We start from the raw sequence: 18,095 nt of genomic DNA on the forward strand, positions 1-18,095 counted from the left end.
TATTTTCATTAAAAATATGAGTTTATGTTGTTGTACAAAAATGTTTTCAAATCGTTTGTTTGATGTTCTTGCATTGATCTCCAAGTGGCTGTTTTCAATTTTGCTTAGATTGATTAAGAACAAGTTAAGAAGCTAAACCAAACTAGAATATTCTTTAACCTGGGTTGTACCTTTTTAATCAAAGCAGTTCACTTTATTTTTAATCTATTGAGGCAGTTGACAAACATGAAGCAGGAAGAAAGAAGGCAGAGTACAGGACAGTAAAGACGTTAGTGATAGGAAAGTCTGAGAGACTGATTATGGCAGACCAATGTAGTCTGAAGTTTGAGAGAGAAGTTTGTGGACGCAGTAAGACATCAAGAAGTTTTATATTTAGAAATATAATTTTCTTTTTCTTGTGTGTGTGTGTGGCCAGCAGGGACAGGGAAGTGATCTTACCCCTGTACTCGGCACTGGTGAGGCCCCACCTCGATTACTGTGTTCAGTTTTGGGCCCCTCACTACAAAAAGGACATTGAATTACTCGAGCGTGTCCAAAGAAGGGCAACGAAGCTGGTGAAGGGTCTGGAGCACAGGTCGTATGAGGAGCGGCTGAGGGAACTGGGGTTGTTTAGTCTGGAGAAGAGGAGGCTGAGGGGAGACCTCATCGCCCTCTACAACTACCTGAAAGGAGGTTGCAGAGAGCTGGGGATGAGTCTCTTTAACCAAGTAACAAGTGATAGGACAAGAGGGAATGGCCTCAAGTTGCGCCAGGGAAGGTTTAGACTAGATGTCAGGAAGTATTTCTTTACAGAACAGGTTATTAGGCAGTGGAATGGATTGCCCAGGGAGGTGGTGGAGTCCCCATCCCTGGAGGTGTTTAAGAGTAGGGTCGATATAGCGCTGAGGGATATGGTGTAGATGGGAACTGGCAGTGCTAGGTTAATGGTTGGACTAGATGATCTTCAAGGTCCTTTCCAACCTAGTTGATTCTGTGATTCTGTGATTCTGTGTGTAAATGATAAAGGGGAAATATAATCCTCAGGTCTAAGCTGTTGAAAGCTCAAGCTATGCAAAGCACCACTGATAGAAATGATGTCAAAAAAAAAAAAAAGATGGAAGTAAGAGATGTGATGAAAGACGATATGAAACTCAAAGAAAGTATTTGCATGTATGTTTATGTTTGGAAAGCCAGATAGAAAACAACCAAACAGAAACAAAAAGTATGGTTAGGAAAAGCTGTTTTTAATTGCTAAAACAGAGTAAATTTTGAAGGGTTAAGTATTTTTGTTGATATTTTCTGTTATAAACTGAATAAACTAGTTTGAAAAGAGCAAGAATATTTAGGAGAAAGAACTTTTCACAAGCTTTTTTTCTGGGGTTTTTTGGGTTGTTTTTTTTTTCTTTCTTTCTGGTCTAGTATTTCTTAACTCTTTAGCTTGTGTAGATTCAGAAAAAATGCTTGCCATTTCTCTGCCTTGGAAGTCAACATAGCTACATTTTAATAGGAGATTTTTACGATACATAGGGTTAATGAATGTTATTTAGTATAGAATCATGAAAGGATATAACTTATGGAAAGTCATTTTGTAATTAGGTAAGGGTTGTACTTATTCCTGAATGGAAACGTACAGCTAGCATTTTCAAAACAAATTATTGCATGCAAACTACTGGGAGTCTATCATCAGCACAATGTTTACCAAGAGATTGCTGGAAACATCCCAGTTGATTACTGGTATTGAGGGTGAGGTTTATAGCACTGTTTCTAGTCTGCAGGCCTTGCTGTGTACCTGGTGGATACAACAAACGGACACTGCTTAGGTTAGATTTGTAAAGGTTCTTTGCTTGCTTGAGATTTTTCCCATGGAGTTAGCAAATAATTGGCAGAACCTTTTATGTATTAGACAAACCACATCTCAAACCACATTTCATGTACGATTTTTTTCAGCTTTTCATCACGCCCATATGCACACTGTTACTGCATTATGTCTTTGTATTGATACTTTTGTGATCAGGAGGGGCTGTTTGATTCAGGTTTCAAAAAGAGAGTGAGATTTCAATTTTTAAATGGTTGAGGATTCTTCATAATGAAAGGTTCTGTATTATAAGTATATCTGTATATCTAGAGCACAGTATGTAAACATAAATCACTTTATTATATTGACATGTATAGGTATATTAGGTATAATCTGACTGTCCACATTTGAAGTGAAAATGTAACAATATATCTGTAGGTTATGTTGTCATTGGGATAGATGTAACTGCAAACGCATAGCCATAAACATAATTTACTTATATCAAAGAAAAACCTGGGAAAGTGTATACAGCTTTTAACCACAAAGATTTCAATACAGCTTTGCTAAAGCTAATGCAAGATAACTGGGAGCTGTATGAGTTTCTATCCTGTAGGGACTTCCTGCATCACAGCAACACTGTGCAAGGGAGGGAGCAGTCTCCACAGAGCTGCTGCGGCCTTGCCAGGGTGGCAGCAGGCCTCCCCAGCACTCGGTCCTGCCCAGTTCAGATCTGAATGATACAGGCGCTACTCAGGTCCAGCTGCAGGCTCTCTGGCTATTTACTGCATCTGTGAAAGAAATCATAAATGCTTATCTGCAAGAAGTGGCGAAATAGCAAATACGTATATTCTCTGTATAACAGATTGCAAAATTGTAAGAAAGAAATTTAGGTTAACATTAATGGTTTTGATTCAAAAGATTCTTTAAAAGATTGAAATTTCTATTTTAGTTAGCATGTATATTTACAGTATTGCTTAATGCTGCACCTGTAACAAAAAAACCCTCAGGTGAACAGTACAAAGTGTATAGTACTTTGGGGGTCATTCATGCTTCAATTCTGTGATTTCTTGGCAATCGTGTGTAAGTTTGTTTTGAATTATTATTTGATTAAGACAGGACTTACAATGATCTGGATGCCTTCTCAGCACTGAAGAGCTTACATACCTTGTAATTGCCTCTAATGTATTCCAGTTTTTGTGTGCATTTGTAACCATGACATCTGGTTCTTTGCCAGACTTTTTGGGTGGCATTGATGTACACTTCATTCTCAAAGTGCTGAGTGATACGGTCATGAAAAATACCTCCTCTTTGCCCATAAAAAAACCCCAATCATATCAGAGATGTTAAAATTTATGCTAAGTCTATTCAGTGAAACATAAATAGTCATCACTTGGAGAACTTGCTGTGCAAGGCACGATCCTGCAATATGCTAGGCTCTTGCTAGATATTCTCAGCACCCTCAATTTTTAGTGAGTTGCCTGATGCTCAGCACCTTGTAGGATCTGGCCTCAGAGAAGGAGCATGAAAAGACCCAAAGCAAAATGGCAAACATTCAGCTGTTCATTGTACAACTTTTCTTCTCTCTCAAAAGTAACAGTTCAAACAAAGGATTAATTTAGAAAGAGAAAAAATAATTAAAGTTGAGAGAAAAGGAGGAAGAAGGATGTGTGGAAAAGAATGTTAATAACACTATTTGAAGAGGCATAGAAATTAGAGAGATGGAAAACCTGATTTTTCTTTTAAATAACATTAGGAAGGTTGTAGATGTTTAATATTGTCCTTGAATATTTCACAAATGGCACAACCACTTCATGAGATGCCAATTGCTGAAATACAGAGTTGTGATTTAAAGTGACAATGTCACCTTAGTTTTAGTCCAAGTGATGGATTTTGTTTTGAAACGGGTTATACCAAACCTAAGATGTGTTTGCATTTTTTTAATTTCAATTAAAATTACTCTGATTAAAAACACCACTCCCATAACTTTCTATTAAAATTTTGTATCTTCTAATGTGAACTCAAATGGGCCTTACAAGATACCAAGTGCTCAGGAACAGGGCTGATGCATCTGCATAGCCAAGACAGACACCAAAAATCCCAAACTGTATAGATTAGCTTTGAACAGTTTTTTCCTTTTTAACTGAGTGGCTATAAACAACACAGACAAAGAGTTTTTAAAATATAGAGGAAGCATATTCTTAATAGCTTGCACCTGGTTTATGTGAAAAACTAATATGGAATCCTGCAATACTGACTGATACCACTTCCTTTTCATTTTTTATTATGATAAAGAATAAAAATGGCAAGGTGGTGGAACAGGAAGCCTTAAGTCTTTATTTCATTGTTTTTTAAGTAGCAGATTGCACAGTAAATCAACTTAATTTATTTACCATGTTTATTGTTAAATTCTCCAGATTAATTAAAGCCCTGGAACTGCATTCATATAACAGAATATGACCTCTTTTCCTGGCTGTTTAATCCATTTTCAAGCTGCATACACCTCTTTGAATATGTGTTAAAGTAGTAGCCTCATTTGACAGGGAGATTTCATAAAGCTTTGAAGTGTATCATTAAAAGGGACACTGTCAATTTGAATTTTTTCAAGATGACCAATTTAAAAAAAAAATCTTTTGAATGTTGAAAGTTTTTTCTTAATTCCTAGAAAGAGTCTACAATTTTTTTTTTCTCTGTGAATGTTTGGAAGCATCAGTTAGAAGACCAGAGAATATTACTGTCATAGTCATCATTATTAATCACGAACACTTGTATATTCCCCCTCTCACATCCTTTTCTCTAACAGGAACTCCGCCTGGTGCATACAGCCAGCTTGAGTCCTGTGAATCATCTTAGCATTGTTGTAAAACTTTGAAATAGGACTTTACTACAACATTGCTTTGTCCTGTGCACTGCGGTTATTTTCATTCTTTGACTGCTGTCTGTTTTTTAGAGAGGTTTTTTAGGCCTGAGCTTTCCAGCGCCTCTCTCCAGCAGAGCCCTGCCGGCAGAGACTGCACTGCCAACCAACCTTTCAGTCATGGGTCTTTGATAGACAAGCTCTGCCAGATGTAGCTGCCATGATTTCGGATATTCATGCTCACAGCTGTCCATCTTACAATTCTGCTGGAAATTACTGTCAACCTACAGGGACAAGAGAGAGAAGCATGTGCCTGTACTTGAGCCACCTACATTCACATCGCCTGTTAATTTAAACTGCCAGTGAAAGAGCTTTTGCCCTAATCTTCTGGACTGTCGATGGGATTACGACCTTCCAGCGGAGGGGCAGGGCATAAAGCTGGGAAATGGAAACATCCAAAATTGTGGCAGCTTTGTATTTCAGTGTATGTGAGCCAGAGCACAAACCACCAGTGCTAAGTAAACAGGAAAAAAATAGAGAAAAAAAAGGTCTTTAATCTTTCTCAGATACACTGCATGACAAATTTTTAGATGAGAAAGTGGCATTCAAGTTCCCAGTGTCCTTTTAATGACTCAGTCGAATATATTTTATTTTCCCAGTAAAGTTGTTAAACTGTGAATATTTTATCCAAAGCAATTAAAGTTACTTTTTACTCTTACAAATTGGGTACAGAGTATTTAAATATGAGAGAGGGAAGGAACACTAGATATGATAATATCTGACAGTTTATGGGAATGTGTTTCAAATTACAAGCAAAGCATGTGCATGCACACATGAATACAGCTGTGGTTTCTCTTCAGCATTAGGTATTGTACTTTCATAAAAGAAAGAAGTGAAGGCTCCTGCTATTCTGTTCAAAGGAAGGACGTTTATATATTTTATATAGCACTCTTTATACTGCTGTGTTATGGTATGTAATATATTGGAAGTTCTCAGTCTGTGATAGACCCCCAAAGGGTAGACATGTAGGTCTAAGAGATGAAAAAAATCAAAGACATGATCTCTTGACAGAATTATATAACCTTCTCACACTGCCTCTGAACTTCATTGAATCCTCGAAGTGACAGAAAGCTGGCAAGCTAAGTAGAAGCAGCTGCTTGTGATGGCATGCCTAAGATATATGAATCTTTTCAGTGTGATCAATGGCTGAACGCTCAACCGCCCAAGTCATTGATCACCGTGATGACCCCAGTTCCGGCTAAGTCCATCAGGTTGCTGTGGAGGCTTTAAGAAGAAGAGAGTGGAAAACGGAAAGCAGGACATAAACAGCAAAGGGAGGAGAAAGACAGAGGCATGAGCCCTCCTCATAAAAGTTATTCAGGAAATTGCAAAGCTCATTACTATGTGTGCGGTACTTGATCACACTGAAGTTTTGCTTTAAGGTGCATACCTGAATAAATGCTGAGAAATTCTGTTCTATACATAGTCTGGGATTGCCACAGGAGCCTGCCTTCCACGGAATTTCAATCAGGGCTAGGGGTATAGGTTCTCCATGCTCCTTTGGCAGTCTCAGCTATAATATACACATGCACCTTATTTTTTATATCCTTTCCACAAATGTTCTTTAAAATATTTCATGTAATAAACAAAATATCAACCCACAGTGTATGCCAAATTTTGCCAAAGAAAGCAACAAGGATATAGTGCAAGCAGAGTGTTTATTATGTGAATGTGTAAAAAGGGTACAGGTGAGTTTTATTAAATGTGTTCTACTCATACACAAAAATAATTTAACAATTGAATGGTTTCACAAAAGGAACTCTTTTAGTGCAGTTGCATCATGAAAAATGACTTTGTTAGAATGGCAGAACAGGTTTCCACATGCTTTAAGTCTCAGAGGATTTATCTAATTTTCTCAGTTCACTAATAAAAATATATATTACAGCTTTTAACTACAAAACTTGGAAAACTCAAATGGGCTGCAAAAGGCCAAGCTGTGTTCCTTCTATCTCATGTATCCTGTTATTACTAAAGATGCTCCCAGTTAAAACTTAGCAGTTTTTCTGCTACCCTTCATTGTGGTAGTTCAGTTTTAGCATAGCACAGAATTTAAATGCACTGAGACTGCATAAATCTCATTGTTGATACAGTAAGTAATGCCAAAATTCAGTTCACTCCATCAGAAGTGGGAATAAAAACACTTTTTCCACTAAAGTAATAATACATGAATGTGAATATACACAAGGGGTCTGATCCAGAAGTAAAAGTCTCTCCCAATAACTTGGAATCTGGATTTAGTCCAAAAAGCAGATCTGTTGAACAAAACCAGTACATTTTACGTCAGCACTTTTAAGCATGGAAATGCCCTATAAAGACAAATGTCTTTGAGGCTATTGTTCAATTTAAGGTTAGATCTGTTTCACAGAGTTATATTCTGAAGGAAGACTAGTCTTACATATACAAATTGTTTAGTTTCATATAACAAAAAATTATATGAATCCCAGCTACTTTCATTTAGTATTCATGATGCACCAATTAGATTATAAGACTTGAGCTTAGAGCCAAAGTGCTCAAAGCAGAAGAGATTAATTTCCATTTTCACCAAGAGAAAAACCACATCCCTATTTGTTGTATTATTCTGATGCATGCATTATTTCTTTTGTTTTCATTTTCACATATTTCCTTTCATTATATAGTAGTTGGACTATAAATAGAGCCGTTAGTAAGGTATAGTTTCCAAGTACATAGAATCAGAGGAAGAGGTGCTTTCTTTTGTCCTTGTGCAAATTGGGAGTACTTCCAGTGGTACCATTGGGATTACAGTATCGTAAAAATGAGATAGAATTACATTTTTAATCTTCCTTCCGACCATGTCTTCATATCCTTGTCTCCAGGTCCAAATGCTCTTTGATTTTTGAGCACTTCTAAGTCAGCAAAGATGCACTGTCATGGTGATAACTGTTGGATAACACTGTCATGAAAATAACTGAATTAACTGGTTAGAGTACAGTTCCTTATTTCATTATGTGACTGGGATATCGAGCTGTCTTATTTTTCTTTCTCAGTGCAAAACACGTAATAATTTACACAGCAAATTCTTTCACTGTGACATACATTGCTTTGAGGTTTGAATGAAAGAAAGTAGTAAAGCTAACAGTTTTAGCCATGAAGATAAACGATCTATTCAGTTTGTTCACCTTCACCTCTAATGTGTGCATCCATTTGCACCTGCATAAAATGTGATTTGCAAATCCAAATTTAGTTTATATGTAACACATATTACTACTACTGGGTTTTATGATTGTGTCTTTGATCTCAATATGCAGACCTTTGGCCACGTCAGTTCTGCACATCTCAGTTATTCCTTATGGGCTCTCATTGAATCCCCCACTACAAAAAGGGCCTCTTTTGCATTTAGTTTTAGAAATACTGTATCAGAACAGATTTTTGTAGAAAAGCTCTCAAAGACGATCTCACATACTCCACTGATTCCAGATGTTATTAGAAGTGCTTGTCAGCAGAACGACCTGCCATCACGTTTCTGACCCGGGCAGATCTCTGTCTTACTCTTACTGTTCCTGGGCATTTCTGTTATGTATTCCCACCATCCCTCTCCATTCAGTCCTGTAGCTTAATGAGTTGCCAGAAAATCCCTCCGTTTTTATCTTAAAGGCAGGCAAAAAAATGCGTGTGTCATTTTGCTTGGAAGTCACAACACCTATATGATTTTTTTTGAAATTGCATTTCCTGCAGCAGAAATGGGAGCACAGACAGTTGGCCCAGAGGAACTCCTAGACACACACAGCTGGATAAATTCCTGCTGTTCACTTTTGTCTTGCCTGTAGGCATTTTTTAACAGTTTTCAGTTCAAGTGCTCTTTTACCTCTTGTTTAATTTTAATTTGTCTAACAACATAATAATACCTTTAGGGAGTATTAGTGCTACAGTAAGAGCATACATAAATTCTGTATATACATGGATGTATGTACGTGTGTGCAATGAGCAGTGCCTCCTCTGTAGTAGTTCCACTCTCCAGCTTGCTTAAGCTGTAAAAAGATCACAATATGGTCACTTGCATAAACAAGGAAAATGGACTCTGTATTGATTAGGCTTTATAGAAAGGTTCTTTAAGCTTGAGTAGAGTTGAAACTAAGTGACTAGAGAACTTAGCAGAAATTGCTCCAAGCAATACACCAGGCAGTGAGTCTTTAACCTGGGGAGAGAGAGAAGCAGAATGTGTTGAGCACCTGGAAGTGGGAATCAAAAAAATGAAACGCTGGAGAGTTTCACTCAACTTTTGATTTTTTCTGTCATGCTACCCTTTCTGTCATGCAAATTTCTCCCTTGTTTGGCAACCATATGAAAAATGGAGCTGTAGCAGCTACCAGTGCCAGACTCCATGTCCTCTTCCTGAGGCAAGACATTCAGTCTGCAAAGAACCAGGGCAAGGGGAAATGGGCCATTCTCCCAAGAAAATGTCTGTTTTGGTGGACCAGGAAAAGGCTCTGCGATGGATACCTGCAGTGCAGCAGCTCTTGAAGAAGGCTCCTGCAGAGAGCAAGGTGGTGCTGGGCAGTGGGAGGATGCCAGGAGCTCTGCTGGTGCTGGTGGGAAAGGCAACCCTGCTGGATTGCTGAAGTGAGTTTTTGGAGGTTATATAAAATGTAGTTTATTATACTCAAAATGAGGGAAGGGGTGGGGTTAGGTGAAAACAGAGACTAAGTGAAAACCTACTGGAGAAGGAATGAAACGGGGGGAGGAGACAAACCTTTATTGAAATTTAAAGGCGACCCATGGCAAAAATTTGTAAACTGCTGATAAGAAATCTAGTAAGAACTGTGTGTCCCCTACAGAGCTGCATGGCATGCCTTTGTTTAGAGATTACATTGTATTATACTCTATTGTACCCTGTGGAAAGCACACCCTCACCAAAAAACTCTTCTGAAAATTTTAAACTTTTGATTATTTCAAATAAACACTAACAGGTAAAGTGCTTGATAAAGTTTAAAATAGTTTAACAAGTCTGCTTTTTTTGTATAGGTAACTTATTTGTTGGGTAGGTCTTTCATACAATCCTAGACAAGAATCAAAAGGATAGGAAAATATGCTCCAGAACGGAAATATTTATACTGGAAATGTGCATGAATGATCCCAAATATATCAGCCTTTAACTCGGTTATATTTCATAAATTCATAAAATTAACAAATGAAACAGGAATGTGCACAGAGCAACATGTAATAACTCTCTCCATTTCTATATTTTCTGATCATTTCTGTTCCATGCATCTTTCTTCATATGGTCTTTGAGCCCATAAAGAATAAAGTCAAATTTCCTCTCTTCTGTGCTGCAGTAAAATCCCACAAGGTCCAAAAAGCATCCTCTAATGAGAAAGCACTGTTCTGTGGGGGGTTTTGCAATATTTTTTTACAAAAGTCTCCAGTTTATAAACTATTCAAACAAGGAATATATTGCTTGGCACAGATTTCCAGTTGTATATGGCATAGATAATTTCAGCATTATAAAATTATTATTATAAAGACTATGCACCAGATTGTCAGCTGCTGGAAATCAGCATAGCTCTTCCCATGTTACATGAATCAACTTTTAAATGAATTCTTTAAGTGGAACAAGTTATACTACAAACATTTTGTACTCTTTAGTTTTGCATGGATATTGAATTTTTTAGGTATAAAGTTTTGGGGGGTTTTAAATTTTAATTTTAGTACAGAATTGCAGACTCTGAACTTTAAATGATCTTTGCATCCTCTATGTCACAAATATCGTTTGGACACATTATTAAAACTTATAGTGTATAGTTACATATAAAGCTTATATTATATATACAGAGCTGCAGGGAAATACCTATTTTAAACTACGGGGACCAGCCCTGCAAACACAAGTAGTTTTCATTTATAAGATTAGACCCTTTGGTTTCAAAGGGACATCTTCAGAAGTACTGATGTGAAAAAGTATTGCAGATTCTGTAACTTGTAGCTTCTCCTTCAGAACCCTAAAAATATAACAACTTCACTGATGGATTAGGACATAGTGCTGTCGTATGACATGGGCCCACAAACATTAGGCTTCAGCACCTCAGCTGGAAAAGTCTCCCCAGATCCTCACGAGACATCCCATGTAACATGGACTTTAATGTTATATATGATGGGATCCCTTGTTATGTATGAAAAGCATACTGGGCACATTTTTCCCTGTATTTTCCTAATAAGTCAGTGCTGTTATGGTTTTTTAGTATCTTGAGTTATGGAGCCTCTAGGAAAGCTGCCATGGCTCACACTGAGATAAACTGTAGAGAGTGACTTAATATTGCACAGTCAGAGGGGCTGATCAGACTTTGTTATCACTGACAAGATGTAGAGTGGTACTGACTCTGACTCCATGATACCTCTCTGGGACAACAGTGGCCGAAGTCAGCTCTGTATTTACCCAGCGTTTCCAAAAATCTTTAAGACAGCAGTAATCCAAGACCTTACTTGAAAATGAACTGTGATCGTTTACTACATGTGAGCAGATGGACAGCTATGAAAAATGCATGTAGAAGCAAAAAACAGTGTAGAATATATTCTTTAATGCAAAAAACCCCAAAATCAACTAATTGACTGTTTAAAGACAGTCCTCAGAATATGCAGAATTATGTTTCAATGACGTATGTCTACCATTCTTTCCTATATGTCTGACTATAATCCAATCTAATTCAATCTATCTAATACATTTCTAGTGTGGTTTTCACCATAGAAGCTAGGCATTGTTAGGAACTTATCTCTGTTCCCACTTTACCTTGGTGGTGACATGTTTTCAAGCCAGATGATATTCTGTGTCAGAAATGTCAAAACTTCCCATAACCTGAATTTAGTAACCCCCATGTACTTTTAGCTTCCTGACTCTTCTTACTGTCTGCATTTCAATATGGAGTCCCCAGTATCTGCTCATCACTCCTAATTACTTTTATTTTAGCCTATGTTCCTGATTTCTGGGCCAAGAAGTTTAAAGAATTATGATGTACTCTGACGAAGCATTTAATCAGGGCTGAGTAATCAAACAAAAAGCTTTTCAGGGCAGGGTGGAATATGGGAGGAACCATATTGTCTGCCCGATTATTGTGTTTCCTGTTCTCAGCCCTGAAAGAGTTCCTGCAGGGACCAGAAGACCTGCCCATAGCTTGATGGGAAGCGTTCCCGAGTAAATTCAAGCCATGTAAAAAGGGAGTGGTGGCAGAAAACAACATAAAATCAGTGAAGTAGGAAAGATTTAAAGTATACACACTTTTCATCTCCTAAAGTCTTTGTCATCAGGGTGCAAAACTCTAGAAATATTTGTGGCTATGGGTGAAGGGCAGGGGAAACCTAGCCATTAATTCCTAAGAGGTGTTATCAGATGCATCGAGGTTTGGCTGTAAATTTGACTACATTGCTGTGGTGCACAGAGAAATGAGTGAGGAAATATCTGATTAAAGTGTACATTGCTGCTGAGGCAACTGAATGTTGCCATAGCAATTGAGATGAAATGTGCAAAGAAGTGAGATAATTAAATCTAACCCCTTTAGTAGTTTTGATAGTCAATGCACTGCCAATAGGAAAAGTTATCTACAATGTTAAAGATAAAACATATTCCTTGTGGAAGTACTCCTTGCTGGTATTTTGTTGCTCTCTTTCTAAATGCATTGCTTCAGGTAGCTAATTTGAATGTTCTCTTTAATAATCAAATACAGTTTTGACCTTGGTCTGTAACAGCCTAGAACTTTTGCTGACTTATTGTACCATGGGAACTGTCTACACAAAATATCCAGAAAGTTTTTATTCCCCCTTCCTCTGTGTGCAGTACAGTAAAGCCCGGCTGTCATCTCAAAGCTTACAGTTCAATAATATCTAGAACGTGCTGCCCTCTTCAGGAGCTAGTGATTAAAAATAGGTGATTTTGTTTATTGATTTAGAAACTGTAGGGAGAAAACAGGAACTACAGAACTGAGTAAGTTGGGTTTTTCCAACATTTGTAATGCCAATGCCAGAGACACTGAAAGTAGCTGCAATATTAATAGACAAATCTGATTTTTAAAAAGGAAGTTTAAAACTTGTTAACATTTCTCAAACAAAATTTGAGAACTGGGTGGTCATACTCACATACACTCAGAATATTTATTTCAGCCAGTGAAAGCAAAAGCTAGAAGCCTTGACTCACTTCTTTTAAAATAATAATTTTGTATTCTATATACCAGCAAATAACCTGTTATTAAAAATTGTTTCCAAGAAGAACTCATACATTAGCTGTCACACTAAACTTACTTTACTTTCAGCTGCTTGCTCATCTGAATCCATGTAGGAATTTAGGCCACTGTTTAGCAGAACATTAAAACATACACTTAACTTTAAGCACAAACATTGCTGCAATTACTTCAGGGGGATACTCGCGTGAAAGTATTGAACAGCTTGTGTATCAGTCTGGAGTCTTGCATGCATGGCTGATAGGTAGGGGACAGGCCCACAATTTTCAGTTCATATCTTACAACATTGTAAGTCATGTTGTAGAATCTTAATAATTAAGCAGTTAAGAACTAGAGGGAAAATCTACACTTTCGTGAATATAATTCTTTTTGAAGTCATTGAGAACTTTTGCTCATTTATGAAATGGTGAAATTTTATTGGTTTACAAATAGCTTTGGAAAAAAAATTATTATGGCTTTGTGGCAGAGGGACTCAAAAGCTGTGTGGAGGAAAGGCAACTACTGCTTTGCCGAAATGAATGGATTTTTTATGTAACAGTCCTGAACAGGCAGTGGATTAATGATTACCTCATCCAAACAGCATGGTTTGCAAACTGTGAGGGCTGAGGAGCAAAGATCTCTGGGAAGGACACAGAAGCCAGTGCTTTGTGGGAATCTGGCTCAATTGAGATGGATGTTCAAAGGGTTCTTTTTAAGCCTATGCGAAATACCGTTTCTTTGGCTGAGGGGGACCCTATTTTCCTGCATTTCATAAATGAAGCAAAAGAGATGTTCAGTGCTACATCTGACATGAAGCACCACACAGAAGATGTAGCCCTCAAAGAATGGAGCTAAAGTGGCTTTAAACCATCTCTGTAGATGCTCAGATTCAAGACTGGATACCAGCCAATGAATCTCTGCGTAAATTAGAGCAGCCCTCAGGGACTGTTCTGATTTACATTAGCTTTATGCAGGCTCCCCATATCTTGTGCTGTGCTGCAACCTAGATTAAGTCTGAATTTCTGCGGCACTGAACGCCCTGGAAACTCCCTTTTTGCCCAAGGTAAACTTCTTGAACGGAAATAACTCCTGTACTATATCGGGGAATTCTCTATCTGGACACTCCCTCACCTGTAAATACCTATATTTTATCCAGCAGTATATGCGGTCATGGTGAGAACCTGGAACCAATCTATCATTTATTTTAGTTTTCAGTTTTTCTCTTTAAAGGTAATGGCCCTACATAGACATTCGCATTTTTTTAAGTGGTTTGTAACTGTATCTCTTGGTTATAGTAACAAATTTTTAAACATAATTTTTAACTGAATTCCTTAACTCTCTCCCTTACATGTTTACTTTAGGATTTGATTTTCTCAAACAATGAAAATAGTTAAGAATAACAAGTGGGTTTTAAGTGTTCTCCCTTCTTTGGCATAAAACTGTTTTAGCTCTGAAAACTATGTATGAGGCAGATAGGCAGATCCTGTACCTACTCTGGACACTTCAGCAGGAGTAAAATTGTATTCTGTGTGAGAAATGATCGCAGAATTTAGCCTATTGTCCTGAAAACTTTTTATTCTTGAACCGCACAATTGGGACATATAGCATAAGATGTTATAGAAAAGTTAAAATCCTCTCTGTGGAGATATTGAGAGAAAGTGATCACTCTCTGTTCAGCCTTTAGTTAGAGGAACTGGTAGCAGTGATTCATTTCTTTCTAAAGAAAACATAATAGCTATGATGTCAGGTATAAAACAGACTGAAAGGGATAATAGAAAAGAAGGAAGAAAAGAGAGCTAACTAGTATCCATTCTTTCATTTCCACATCACAGTTAAAGCATGCTGATGAGGTGTGTGGTGTACTTAGTACTTTCTCAGTACCCCAGTCTAACCATTGTAAACTTACAACCCATGAGCAATCTTTTCCTAAAGCAAAATGTAAAGGCTGATTAATTATTTTAGTAACTGTGAAAAGATTTTTTTAAAAAATCATAATGCAAATTTCTTAATGAGTTAAGAAGAAAATCTTTAACATTTCATTGATAATTGTCTCTTCTCATCTTAACCCTTTATGCACATGCCTTCCCTGTTTTCTCCCACTCCACAGCAGAGTGACAGCAAGCCCATGGTTTAATTTTCAAAAGCACAATCACAAGTTGGATGCCAAGATCGTATGTCTGTATTTTATGAACATTATGCAGATAAATTCCAGCTGGCATGTAGTTCTAAATACAGATATGCACAATAGCCTGTGCTTTTTTCTAACCTCGTACCTGTGAAGTACATGTAATATCTACTCAGAACTGCATTAAACTATTGATCCATGATTTGGACACATATTTTCATATTTTGTTTTGATGCTGATGCATTGTTTGGCAGCTAGAATCCCTGCAGATAAGAGTATAATAACTAATAACATTTTCTTTGCTTTCTAGGGTCTTTATGGCAGAATGATGAATTCCATCTTTTCCAGAATGGTAAGCAGAAAGCTATTTCTGTTTCTGATAACAAAGAACATAAGATAAATTATTGTAAGAAAAGATTGCCAAATTGCTTGAGAAATAACCGTACTGTACAATTGCATAATTATATGGTTTATACAAGTGAAAATATTTGAATATTAAAATCCTGTAAGCTACCTAGAAAAGATTTGCAGAACATTATGTTAATTATTCAAAAGAAAATAATTTAGGATTTAACATCCTTGTTAGAAAATGCTGCTGACCTCAGAATGCTCAACTTTTTATTTTTCTTAACAATTTATTATAATGTATAAATTCCCATAAGCATAAATACATTGTTCTTTCAGTGAAGAATATAAATATCTCTCTTCTTTAGGCTGAGAAAGGGTGAGTTCCATAGCATGTGTTACTATTTGAATTGTATAAAATCGATCTTTATTTATGTTTCACTGTGGTTTTGCTGTATCTGTGAATTTAACAATAAGTAGTTTCCAAACGTAGACATCATTTCTGCATGCTATCATGCTGTTTAAAAAAGATGGTTTCATTTGTCATTCTTTTTTTTTATGGCTGAAAAAGACAATATTTATTTTGCCCCTTGATCATAACATCTTTACAATCAAATAAAAAGAAAAATTCATCATACTGTATGTGTAAAGGTCATCCTAAAATAACACTTCTGAGCAAACTATACTGAATCCTGTGAGTACGTTGCTAAGGAGAAATGTTTTCCAACAGGTCTTGGGCATTCACTTTACCAAAAAAAGGCTTTCCCACTACATAAAAATGTAGTCTGAAATCAACATAAAACCATCATGAAGTGAAACTACTTGTTAAAGTGGAAAGAAATGTTACCCAAAAAATATCCATCTGAGCACAAATTCTGACTTGAAATGTGACTGCTTCTTAGTGTTACACTTGAAAGATCTTCCATCTAATCCCAAAAGGAACTCAACACTCTTCAAAAAAGATTATTCACAAACTTTAATGCATGAGTTTAAAACAATGATAGATTTAAAATATGTGGGACTGAATTTTTGTTGTCTTTGATAGAAAGTATCAAAGTTGCCAGTGTTCAAGAAAACCAATAGTAAAACACAAGTTTTATGATGAACTTTAAGAGTGATGACTTGATTTCTGATGAACATGGAAGGTTAGTTCTTTGAAACTTATTTCTAGGAAAGTAAAACCTGCAGGTGAAGCTGTTTTGAAACACTTGTTTTTGACCTGTAGATCTAGTCCTCTGATAATAACAATGAGGTCTGCTTTGGTAAAGTCTGTAATGTATTTTTACCTGCCTGCTAACAGGGGGTATTTCAGAAATATCAGGGCTGAGGATCCTTTAGAGGCATATCTATGATTAAAGAGAGGGAAAAGTCATGTTGAACTAAGGGTGGGGGGAAAAGTGAAAAACAAAAAGAACAATCCAAACAGGCATGAGAACTACATTTAACCTCCTTCATCCACAAACATAAAAATGTTCAAGAAGAACTCAAGAGTGATTTTTAATCAAAAAGATTAACTATGTGACAGTTAAGTATGTTTGGGATTAAACCATCAAAGGGCCTGTCTCTTTTGTGTATATTTGCCTATTAGCAGTAGGCACAAGGACCCTATGTAGGTTGCAGTCACAGACAGACACTTGCACTGCACACACCCTTTTCTGCAATGTTCATTAGGCAATAATATTGTCAAAGGTAAGTGTTTACCAGCAGCTTTAGTCTACTTAAAACCATTTTAGCCTGAGGCAGGTCTTGTGAAGAAGGCTTGGGGGAAGGGCAGAAGAGAGACAACATTTCATTTTTCATGAAAACAAATGTATTCAGCCAGTATCCTGATTTGAGGTAATTTATAACTCTAAATTTGCATGTTAAGTGAAATTGTAATTATTTTTATTTTGAGGCCAACTCTGTGATTTACACTATAAGCAAAGAAGATAGGACAAAGGCTTGTAGTAACCTTAAGGGTTACTACAACAAAGACAGTAATAGATTATTTGGGGGATAATTAATTTTTATATGTATAACCATGTACACCTCAGTGAATTTTCCCCGACTTGCTCAGGAATACAGGGTTACTCTGCTGATTATGGATTTCCTTTATGTAAATATTAATTCAAATATAAATATATTTTCAAGCTGGGTGTCCTTTGTTTAAGGAATGGGAAACCGAGCTTCCTCATATTACTCACTTTCAACACTGCAAGGCTGTTTTAATCCTAAAACCAAGATAAATGTCACAGAAGAAAATAAATTGTTGAATATAATTAATATCACCTTAAGAAAACACACTTTCCTTCTCATATCTAACTCTAGCTGTGCTTAATGAATAAAGATTAAATGCACATTATTATGAACAGTCACAACATCTAGATTTTAATCTAAAAATGGACTTTTTTCTACATATGTTAATAAAGGACGTTACCTCAAATTACTCCTAAACATGTAACGTTTAGTGGTAGCATTTCATTAAATATATAACCATTTTGTCATGAATTTTTAATTCCACAACTTCTAATATATGAGAAATCACGTTAGATAAACTGAGAACATAAAAGACCCACTAACATACGTGGAAGACCATCGCAGCTAAAAACTGAAGACAAAAAATAGTTCTCACTTTCCTCTCAATTAAAATCTCTGTGCAATTATTCTTTTAGATTATAGATCTCTTTTGGGATTCTTGTTACACAGAACTTTTTGGTTCATTTCACAGGAATAATATTCATCTTAATTAGCAAAAACAATTGATGGGCTTTTCTTTTTTTTACAAGAGGGAGTTCACTTGGT

General features: G+C 36.5%; 1 protein-coding gene across 19 annotated transcripts in view; it reads left to right on the plus strand.

The window, feature by feature from the left end:
- ADGRL2 (adhesion G protein-coupled receptor L2) overlaps positions 1–18,095 on the plus strand; it is a 399,589-nt gene that overhangs the window by 198,498 nt on the left and 182,996 nt on the right. For all 19 annotated transcript variants that reach the window (XM_074832365.1, XM_074832367.1, XM_074832366.1 and 16 more), the window contains exon 3: positions 15,280–15,321. The gene's annotated coding sequence lies outside the window, so the exon portion shown is untranslated. The remainder of the gene's footprint in view (positions 1–15,279; positions 15,322–18,095) is intronic.

The sequence above is a fragment of the Strix aluco genome, chromosome 8 (genome assembly GCF_031877795.1).
Source record: "Strix aluco isolate bStrAlu1 chromosome 8, bStrAlu1.hap1, whole genome shotgun sequence".
NCBI lineage: Eukaryota > Metazoa > Chordata > Aves > Strigiformes > Strigidae > Strix > Strix aluco.